The sequence below is a fragment of the Micrasema longulum genome, unplaced genomic scaffold (assembly GCF_059751315.1).
Source record: "Micrasema longulum isolate JH-2025_06_02 unplaced genomic scaffold, ASM5975131v1 h1tg002054l, whole genome shotgun sequence".
NCBI lineage: Eukaryota > Metazoa > Arthropoda > Insecta > Trichoptera > Brachycentridae > Micrasema > Micrasema longulum.
Window position 1 is genome coordinate 2,649 of NW_028279221.1, and position 11,946 is coordinate 14,594.

Consider the following 11,946-nt stretch of genomic DNA (forward strand, 5'->3'; position numbering starts at 1 on the left):
ATCTGGAAATAATAATATATCACTTAAGTTTAGTTAGAATGTAAGTTTAGATATATAATTGTAAAGCGCCCTTGGGGTGATTTTTTACAAAAATGGCGCTATATAAATCAGCCAGATATTATTATTATTAATATTATCTTCTTTGAAGCTTTTGGGAAAAAAAAAATTACAAGCCCGCCTTACAACTACAAGATTCAGGTACATAATTCATATTGAACAATTTGCAAACAAATTTACATAGACAATTAGAAAATAACAAAATCAGTTACATTTTATATGAAACCTCTATGTAATAAGTGAGTACGAAAATATTAATATTATATTAAAAAAATAATAATAATCTGTTGGTGTTATAACTTACCTGGTTTTAAAGGTTCTTCAAATTCATTTTTTTTCTTGGCAGGATCTTCATTGCGTGGATAGGGAGTTCCCTGCATTTCGATAGGAGCTGTAGAATTAGATCGCAAAACGAGAAAGCTGTTAGTACTGAAAACATTTAGTTAATAAATCAATTACTTGATAAGCCTTTTTATGATTTGAACTATTCTATAATCTCGACTGCGATATATGGCAAAATGTTATTTCATTCGTCTCACGGTATGTTGTTCTCTTTATATGACATTAATGTTCCAATTTTTTCGTGAATTTGTATCCATTAACAAGAAAAAAAAGGGAATTCTGATTGAGCAGCTTAAAAGGAAAAACACTACTGTCCATGATCTGTTTTTGGGCAGTTAATCTAACTTCAATGTTCAAGTTCGCTGGGAGCTATATCGTCACGTCCTTCACTAGGGGCCAAACAACTCTATTTTTTCTCTACAAAATGAATGACCAGAATCTGATACAAACATCGAATGTTAAGGATCTAGGGGTTAGATTTGTGAGCACCCTGACATTTCATGAACACAATCAGTGGTAATCCATTGAAGAGGTTAGGATTTGTTCTGCGTACTGCCAGGGTTTTTGAAAATACCCGCGTACTGAGAACTCTTTACAACTCCTTGGTGCGAAGTAGACTCGAGAGTGGCTCGATGATTTGGTGGCCACATAAATTGAAGTACTCTCTTATGATAGAGAATCTATTGATCTGTTCCATGTACCCGAAGGGGTTTTCCGGAGCAGGATTCTCCTACTACTTTGACATAAGTCTCTTTCATAATTTTTTATCTTTTTTATATGTACGTATTGAATATATGTTTATAATGTATATGTTATATTTAAATAATTGATTTGAATATGGCAACTCATGTTTTACAGATACTGCTTTGTATCAAAATGATACCAGGGATTTTATCTACAGAAAACATCAACATTATTACTTTTATTTTATCAATTACGATAATGAATAAGTAAACAAATCAATTTCAGCGTGTGGAACTAAAATACAATAAAGATGTGATATGAATGAATATATTAGTGAAATATTTTGTAGAGATACAAAGCATTTTTAAAATAGTTTTTAATGTTTGATGATTGCGTCAAACTATGAATACTGATTATCTTAAAATACCTTGGATTGGTCCATCAGACTCAAAATGCATCTTGCTATGTTTGTTTTCAGGAGCGTTAGAAATATCATGTGAAACTGCAGAATTAGATAAGTTAAGATGTAAAAAAAGCTGTTAACAACCGAAAGATAAAACTTTTTGTTATCATTTGTGAAAATTGATTTAAAAATAAATCATATTAATAAAAATACTTTGAATGTTATTTGTAATAAAGATATGAGTCTCGAAGATGTCGTAAAAACGATGAAACCAGTGTGTGGTTAATATAAATTTGAAGATTAGAGTATTACTCGTCTTTTATTTTTATAATAAATTACAATTAACTTCAACCACGAATTTTTACTTAAAGATTTGTATTAGGTGTTAACAGAAGTTGTGTCTGTTTTTTTTCCAAATTTAAAAATGAGCACCAAAAGTAAAACAGAATACGTCATTCGAAAGAAAATTTTCCGCTCTACAAGATGTTGCGCTTGCTTTTACGTAACGTATATTATTTAAAAATGTTTATTTGTATTTTTGTATTTTGTAGTTTTTTTTTTTTTTTTGCACTACAACAGGCCAGGAAGCCCAATTACAGTGGTGAATTACATCACAGAACACCCAGGCTTGAGAAAAATCACATTTAATTTTTGTGTTCTCACCGGGAATCGAACCCGGAACCTTCCGTGTGTGAGTCAAGCGTCTTGACCACTACACCACGGAGGCCGCCCGCATTTGAAGCACTGACTTTGTGGTTACTCATTATAATAAAATAAATATAAATGAAACTGAATTCGCCAACCATCCGATAGAAAATAATCATAATTTCAATAGACACTGGATTAAAAGTTCTTCATTGTTGAAAATTAAATATCAAAATTAGACAACCTGGAAATCTTAGAAATTAAAAAAGCGATTCATAATAAGAAAATATTAATAAATAACTAAATAAACAATATTTCCTTTAGTCCACTCCAGTCTAGTTTCGAACATATCCATCTCACTTTACAATTCCCATCTTTACAACAGCAACATGATTTACAATTATATCTTCATTGCAGACCTGAAAACACCAGCAAAGCAATAGAATCGATGTCTAATACACTAAATTGCGTGTCAACATGGACAAAAGAGTATGGTTTACTAATAAACCCGTCTAAAACACAAATTATGTTTGCAGGTAGTCAAAGATTGCTTAGTAAGCTAGACATACCTTCACTTAATCCTCTTATTGTCAATGGTACCAATATTCAGTACAGGAAATCCGTAAAAAATCTAGGAGTACTAATGGATGAACATCTCTGCTGGCGAGCTCATACTAATGAATTAAGCCGCAAAATATTTTTCAGTCTACACTCACTTAGAAGGTTGCAAAAATTCTTACCCATTAGTACTAAATGCACTCTTGTACAAGCATTACTACTACCCATTCTAGATTACGCTGATGTTTCCATGACTGATTTAAGCTGTGAGCAACTCGATAAACTTGAACGACTTCAGAATACATGCATAAGGTACATTTTTGGTCTTAGGAAATATGACCACATTTCTGATTATCGTAGGCAACTGAAATGGCTCAAAATTAGACAGCGGAGAGACTATCACTCCCTCTCACTTCTGTTCAATGTACTTCATAGTCCTAACGCTCCTATATACCTGCGTGAAAAATTTCAACGCTTATCAGTTCATGGTTTACCTCTTCGTTCTCATTCTCAAGGCACTCTCTTAATACCCATACACAATTCCTCTTTCTTCTCTAACTCATATAGTGTCCATGCGGCTCGACTGTGGAATCATCTCCCATCCACCATCAAAGATGTTACTACATTATCTCTGTTTAAATCACGTCTGAAGAAACATCTCCTTTCTCTTCCTTAATCTCTCCTCCTTTCCTTTTTCCTCTTTCCGCTTTTTTCCTTTTTCCCATTGAGTAATAGTTTTGACTTAAGGTAATTTATAAACAAATACGTTTATTTCTATTTTTATATATTTTTCACTTTTTAATCTTTTTTTTTTTTTTTCTATTGAATATGTTCTGTAACTTGAATTATAAAAATAAAACTTTTATTTTATTGGTTGGTTGGAAGAAATTGCCATTTGGCAATAAGCCCGCCAATGTACAAATAACATTATGTACAAAAAGTTAAATAAATAAAAAAAAACATGACAAAAAGATTTGATTTATAGGCTCCATGTTTCGATGTATACTTATTCAATAATATTCAGTAATCACTGTTATAATATAATATGATAAGATTAATTAGTTAAATATAACTTTATTAAGAAGCTTGTGTAGCTTTGAAACCGGTCGGTAGAAAAAAAAAATATAAGGGATCATTTTCGAAACCACTTTTTGTTCGCGTTCAATTGAGAAAATAAAACTGCTAAAGCTACCCGCAATATTTGCACAGAGAACGGTTAAGATGCTATGAATTATTGACTAATTCATTATGAAACAGTTAAGAAAAATATATTATTGACTAATTTGTTGCAATTTTGCCTTTATTTGGAAAAAAACCGATGTAAATGTTAACACCCAATATTATTGCGTAGTATTTTTTGTATCCTTTACTTGATGTTATAAACACGTTACTGTTATCAAAAGTAACAAGTCCCATAGTAATTGCAAAAAGCGGATTTTTATTTGTTAAATTTGGAAACTCTCCATTACGCACACAGAAGTAAAGGCTATTAAAGATTTGGATGCACTGTACGTTAATATTCATAGTAATAGGTCTTACGTGGAATTGGTGCCAGGATATTGGAAGAGGACAGCTCCTTGCTGGGTTTGGACTCGCCGAATACCATGTCTGACGCTGAGGAAGCCATGTCCTTGACCTGCGTCACCCAGGATCCGAGGAACTTGTCCGGGTCCATAATGGCCAGGGCATCTTCAGTCCAGGGAATATACTCCTGAAGGAGTTTCCGGAATTCTGGATTGCTACTGCAAAGACCAAAAAACAGCTAAATAAATCAATTGAATTCTTACATCGTCAGAAATAATCGGAGCATGCGCATAAGATTATGCGCGAATATAAAGGTTTGTTTTTATTATTAATTTATTTTGCATATTTTCAGAATGTTCGCAAGTGAAAACTCCCATTATAAACATGCAATAAGTATTTTTTTGGGTGATCCACGCTTGTGATGAACGCTTCAGCTACCATTGCAGGAGCCATCTTCAGGGAAAACTGTGTGTTTTATAGAAAAAAATATGTGTTTACGTTCTAGTAATTTGTATAGTATTGCAATCGGCAGTAGGCACATTCCTTGTCATTTTTGTAGTGTGTAGTGCTGGGAACCATGTTTCTTTTAATTTAATTTAATTTATTTTTAGTTACATTGAGAACATTACAAAGTATCCAATTAATTTTTAACACATTACAAAATATACATTTCAGATTTATTAAATAGAAAAAAAAAGTCATGTAAAATTGACATACATATTACAATTTGAATTGAGGGGATGGCCATTCGATGGATAAGATAGCTAATTTTATAGCAGCAGGAGTGGTGTGGAGCAAGTCCAAGAGCTCAGCATAATTATTAGCTGTTCTGTGGATGCTCACCAGGGGAGGGGAGAATGGTGGGTAATATTTATACTTTACCATACATACTGGATAGCTAAAAAAATCTTATAAGCCTACATTGTAAACATTTTTTTTTCTTCGCCTTATGCTGACCGCTGGAATCGAGTACCTACTTGACAAAATACAAGGTGACGAGTTCTATGAACGGGTACCCTGTGTAAAATGTTTTCAATAATTATATACGCATAGTTATCATAGTTCTTACTGGGCATATGCGAGGGTTATTCCAGTCGTTCCTAATACTGCTAGGAGCAATTTGCTTCCAAGACCAGCCTGTCTAGGCTCTTCGTCAAAAGGCTGCTTGGGCGGTGGCGGAGGGGGTGTAGAAGTGGACGACTGTGACGCCAGCTGGCAGACATTGTTACTTCGGCACGCATTTAGCTGTAATAAAAATAAAACATTATTAACAAATAGATAGGTACCTTTTGGACATGTTCCTTTCTATAGATCCCATGGATCTGTTTGTGCCGCTGTTTCCTCTTGGGACGCTGATTGCCAGCTATCGCGCTACCTATTTTGGGGTCTGCCTGGGAGTCTTCTTCCTTCGGGGTTCTATTGAAGTGCGATACATGGACGTCTGTCCTCCCCCATTCTGTTGACATGTTCATTCTAGTACCGCCTTCGTTGTCTTCTCCATCTTACAATGAATTCCATACCGCACGTGCTCGAATATCAGTGTTTCTCATGCGGTCTTGTGGCATGTTTCCGGTTATGAATCAGAGAGTTCGCATCTCGGAACTTCTCAGCCGAGATTTTGTCTTGGAAATGTCTGCCCTTGCCTCTATTTCATAGGCGGCTATTGGTCTAACATCTTTCTTTATTTTGCTAACCATAGTGTTAAAACAGTACTTTGTTTATTTTGATTTTTATTAATATTGACGTTTTTTGTAGACCTTTCTTGATAAAACTCCACAGTTAATGATTTTGATAAAAATATCAATCAAATCATTTGGTCTATTTTTACTTTGCTTAATTTGACCAATGAGAACTTTCGAGTAGGTAGGCATCTTAGGGACTGGTAAATTGTTTACAACATTTTCAACTTTTACACTTCTTTTTTTACAAGACATTTTAATCAACATTGTTAGTTTTTTTATTGTTCACTTCTAATCAGAAACACTTGACAAACTTACTACTCTGCTCAGTGTTTATTTTTTTGTAAATTTATTGAAATAATTTTTAAGATGCTAAAATTCAACTCATCCACTCGCTTTGTAGCTGCAAGACGATTAATAATCTAGCTTCCACATGTAAATGTTATCAAATACCTAAATTTGGTAAATGGGGTCTATAATTCCAATCGTCCATGCGCTCAGTAGCTGCAGGACATGATGTAAACTAACTCCTACTTGTATAAACGATTTTTTCAATATTTTTTTACACTTTATAGTCAACAATATTTTGATTATGTCCAAATATTTAAAGACTGGCTGGATTTCCTCCCTAGGGAGTTATTAAGATCTAGATTTGTTGCAACAGGGAAAACATTTTTGAGAAGGGAATATGGAAGTTTAGTCATTTACAGGGCTAATGAACTGGTTGAACCGGATGAATCTCACCCTTATGATAAAGGTTTCAGCTCTTTTACTTCACAAATGTCAACAGAGCCGTTACCGTATTTTGTGACACAAAAAACTAAGTACTATAAGTGATTACTACTATAGTACACTTTTGACTTGTAATGATATATTTAAGAGACCTCTCCTCAGACGGTCATTGCATAAAGTGCTGAATGCTGAGTTATGACCAAAATAGATGAAAATATGTAATCAATATTTTAAATAAAAATACTGAGGAAGATATTTGGTGTTGTAAACAAAAATGGAGTGTGCAGGAGGCAATTTGATCATGAATTAGAGGCACTTTGTGTGGAATGCAAGATTGTACAATTCAACATTATGAGATTACAGTGGTTGGGCAAGGTCCATAAAATGAATGATGATTGTGCCCCCAATAAAATTCTAAACCTCCGTCTTCCAGTCTCATCTTTATTAAAATGTCTGTAACTTATTTACAAATAGATTAAATTAGTTTGTTTTTAAAAAAGACAAATTATGCAGGTAAATTGAATACGCATACTTTATAAATTAAAGCGGTGACAACGAGGCGTTGCACTTTGTGGTAGTGATTAAATATATATATAATATATTAAATATATTTTTGAGGGAACTTTTGAGGTTATGTTATTATGTAAGTGTATTACAAACTGGCAGTATTCGCAGGATAACCTTATAAATTGACTATATTGTTTACTGTGTTAATTAAAAATCATTCTAACTCATGTCATCCGTTCAATATTCGTTTATTTTTAGTGTTGACAGATGTACGAGATTCGAGAGCCGTGACATAATTGAGGGAAACTCTTGGGATATGAACCGGCAAGGGAAAACGTGGAATAATTAAAAAATAGATATTAGTTACCTTAATGACCTCTTTTGTTGTTAATTTCACTGGAATTCTAAACATTTCGCCTAATCAGACACTGCCGAAAGACGATTTATGATGTTCCTCGTCACTCCTTTTCCTCGATATTTTGAAAAGGTCTTAACCCCTAGCGGCAAACCGTGAAACTAACGATTACCTGTCACAATTTTGAATAGCAACACTAGAGAACAGAGCTAAAAAAATTAAAAATAAAATTGTACGGGGTATTTTGTAATAAGCCTTTTTGACTTTGGTGAAGTTCTTTTTATATCAATATTATTTATTTATGAGATAGACCAGCGGTCGGCAATTAGTTTTAGTGACAGACCGTATTATGTGTTATTTTTGAGGCCCACGCGACCGTCGATGTCGCTCGTGCGCGTGAGGGCAAAATACAACATAAAAAAAACCAATAAACCCAATATGCAGTTTAAGAATTGCTGTGATGAAATAATACAATTTAAAATGCCTTTTTTATACAAATCATGCCGGCTACAATATGCGTTACCCTGAACATTCTAATTTACGAAAAAATAAAGTGAAATCCTTGATTGGAAGCAGAAACTGAACAAGAACTCAAAAGCCAAAAATAAGCACTTTGCGGGCTGCCGATCGCCGAGATAGATCATCCTTTCGAATTTCATTGTCGACCGCTACGCTTGCAATAATATACTATACTAATACTAGTATTTATAATATTTTGAGTATGTCCAAATGTTTCTAGACTTATAAAAGAAATGAATTATCTTAGAATTTTATTTAAAGAGACCAATACCTCAACAAAGACGAAACAAATAACTTTTTGATAGATTTGAATTTATTTATTGGATACGTTTATGTATATTACAAAATATTATATTGCAAGGCATACATAGATAACACAAGAAAAATAAATTGGCAATAGAACTTAAATGTGAATGTGAAAAATGATAAAACGCTCAGTAATTATTAAATTTAAAAAAAAACAACTTTCTTTCTTTAAAGATATATTATGGTTGAGTAAAGACATTTTTCTTCCTAATGGCATTTCCATTGGCAGGCTGGTTTTGGAAAATAAGTTAAAACCACTTAAGCCGCCAATGTCTAAGGTAGTCATTAGGAACATACAGAGAAATACTCTGCGTACATCTAAGTTGATCATAATCCACAGATTAAATTAAAAAAAATACTTACGCAAATATGCAACAATATCTCAAACAAGATGTAAAATCTATTGGGGAATGGTGAACTTTAAATTTATTTCAACAGAGAGAGAAAACATTTTTGAGAGGGGAATATGGAAGTCTAGGCATTTACAGGGCGATTGACCTGTTATTGGCTGGTTTAAGTGGCCACTTTACGCACTGTGTAACATTCACCACTCTGCCCACGTTTGAGCATCCACATTTCCTCAAATCTTCTACCTGTTGACTTTTGTAAAGTAAAAGAGCTAAAACCTTTAATGCCAGCCAATGACAGGTCGTAAGCCCTGTAAATACCTTAACTTCCATATTCTCTTCTCAAAAATGTTTTCCCTCTCTGTTGAAATAAATTTAAATATGATTAGCTCTCTAGGGAGGAAATCCAGCAAGTCTGCAAGCATTTGGACATACTCAAACATTGTTGAATGTGGAACTTGATTAGATATACAAATGGTGAATGTTACACAGTGGTAATTATTTAAATTAGCCAATGACAATTCATAGACCCTGTAAATGCCTAAATTTACACATTCTCCAATTCTCAAAAATTATATCCTTTGTCTCTGTTGAGACCCCTGTCTATTTTGGTGAAACCCTAGGGTTAAATCTCAGTATTAGTCTAAACACATTTGGAAATACTCAAGATATTACATCAAGCAATCTTGAATGTAATTGTTTTTTTATCATCATCCGATGTCTGTTCCGTAATTAAAGCATTTGATGTCCACGAAGAGCCTCTAAGCATCTGTTGGCTGCCAGCTCCTGTACATCCTCCCAAATCTTCTTAATTATTCTCTACTCAGTATTTTGGGCCCCAGCGAGGTGCAAGGATTCGCATTCGTAGAGAATGTTATGCAGGCGTTCAATAGACAGCATTTACTTATTACTGAATGAATATCCGATCTCCAGACAAGCAAAGCTGCTATTTTCTGTAACATATACTCTCAGATACTTTAAACTCTTGAACTTTTCGATGACTTTGTTTCAAGGTACGAAGGACGTGGGTTTTTGTAAGATTAATTTTTGAACCCATGCATGCGGAGTAGCTATTTAGCCTTAAGAGTGACTTGAAGGCCCCTGTCGAAGAAGAATCTCAAATTATAACTGCATCATCGGCATACTCTAGATCGCAGAGTTTTCGGGAGGAGGATATGGATATTCCTCGATCTAGTGAAATCGACATCCCAATTGAGGTCCACAAGGATGAAAAAATAATAAAAAACCAAATTTTTACATAAATTATTTTATTCCTTAAATATTTTTACAGGTAAACATAAATTGCTATCCACGAGCATTATGGTATTTATTATAAATGACTGTTAGAATACATTGACAGATAAGGCAATGACTATTCAAAATAAATACATATTACATTATAATGGAATTATATGAAATACTAAATTTAATGAAGATTCCAGTCAACCATTACGATGGCACACTAATCAATATATCGAACGAAAAAGAATAACAAAATGTAACTCACGCCATTAACGATACTCAAAGATACACAAAAAATACACTGGAAAAAACAGGAATAAAAAAATTATAAAGAAGTTCATACAATAGAATATACTAAAACATTCTTGTGATAAAAGCATTTGTGACGAAGTTTTAGAGAATTATACAATATAAAACATTCATATCAGTTAAGTTCATGGTAGACTATATCTACTTTAATTTGCAGATTATATACCAGTTTTATCTCACTCATAACATTAGCAGATGCAAACTTGTATATATGTAATTTGTCAATCCGTCATTTAATTGTGTCAATTCGTTTTTAAACATTACACATGTTACTATTTGAATTGTTTACATTTAAATTCATTTTATTTTGCATATTCACACAAAATATTATATGCATGTCATCATTAGATGGATTCAATTAGACCCAGTGGTATTAAAAATTTTCATGATATAGAAAAACCCACAAAAAATGCAATTTTTAATATTGGGTCCAATCCGACCCACCACGGGCATATTTTTTCAACCCAGAGGGCTTTAAGAGTTAAAATAAACTCATAAATGCAAGTAAAACTAAGGCTGCCATGTGATGTAGATTAAAAATATTAAAAGCGGTACAGAGTTGTACAAACTGTAACTGTAACAAAACAGCAAAAATTTAAACTTCAACTAATTTTAATGCTAGCAACACCAATTTAGAAGTGGCTTGTTTTGTGATTGGTTACTGCAAGGTGAGAGTGGTCTATTTCTGAAGTGATGTTTTAAAGTGTTACCATGAAAAAGAAATCATAAGAACATAAGCGCCAGTATAGAAATATTTATTTTAGTTCTGAAAAAAACCTAAGAAAGTACTTACTCAGAATATTATTTCATAGAAAATAGTATTGTGATGTTACTAAGGTTAGGTGTGCATTTATATAAATAAATAAAACAAGTTATCCTTTTTGTCATTGTTGAATAGTTAAAATGAATTTAAAAAATTACAACTGCGAAATGAAAATAACTGTATTTCAATGAAGAAGAAAAAAATTTAAGAGAAAAGACTACATAATACTTATGTAAGGAATTCAGTCAGTGTAAATAAATCTCCCATCCACTTTCGATAAAATAAGTCGTGTTTCTTTAGTTTCAAGCAATCACAATTATTGGTAATTAGGAAAAAACTTATATACGTGTTAAATATTCAGTTGTGTACCACATTTTATTTTAAAATGTATAAAAAACAGTAGATAAAATACCATAAATATAGTAAATGTATCGACGGTTATAGTGCATCATCTCACAAAAGAATACAACAATTACTGAAAAGAATAGGCACTGTCTGGGAATTTTGATAAATAGGTATTTGACACGCCAATGGCAAAAAAAAGCTATAGTGCGTAAAATAATCACTGCTCTAGCATAATCCAGGGAGAAATTTTTAAAAGAGTTTGTATGAAGAAAAGCCAGACTGCCTTTCCTCTTAAGTATGCAGAAGAGCTTAGAAATGTATTCTTCGTGTACTGGCAAAATGTCGTAGCCCACAAAAAGCCTTTGACCTAAAAGAAATTTGTCATAAGACCAGTGCTCCAAAAATTAGAACACAATACGCATCTCCAGCATGGGCTGCCTTTGGTAAGCTCTCATATATCCTGAAATCTCCAAAGTACTAACATTACTTAAAGAAGAAACTTTTTGATGCTTGTGTTCTCCCTGAACTGACATATAGCTGTGCAATTTATGTGTTTTTACACAAATTATCAGTGACACAGAGAGCCATGGAAAGGAGAAGCGAGAACAAAGGTCACCGGTGTGGTCCAC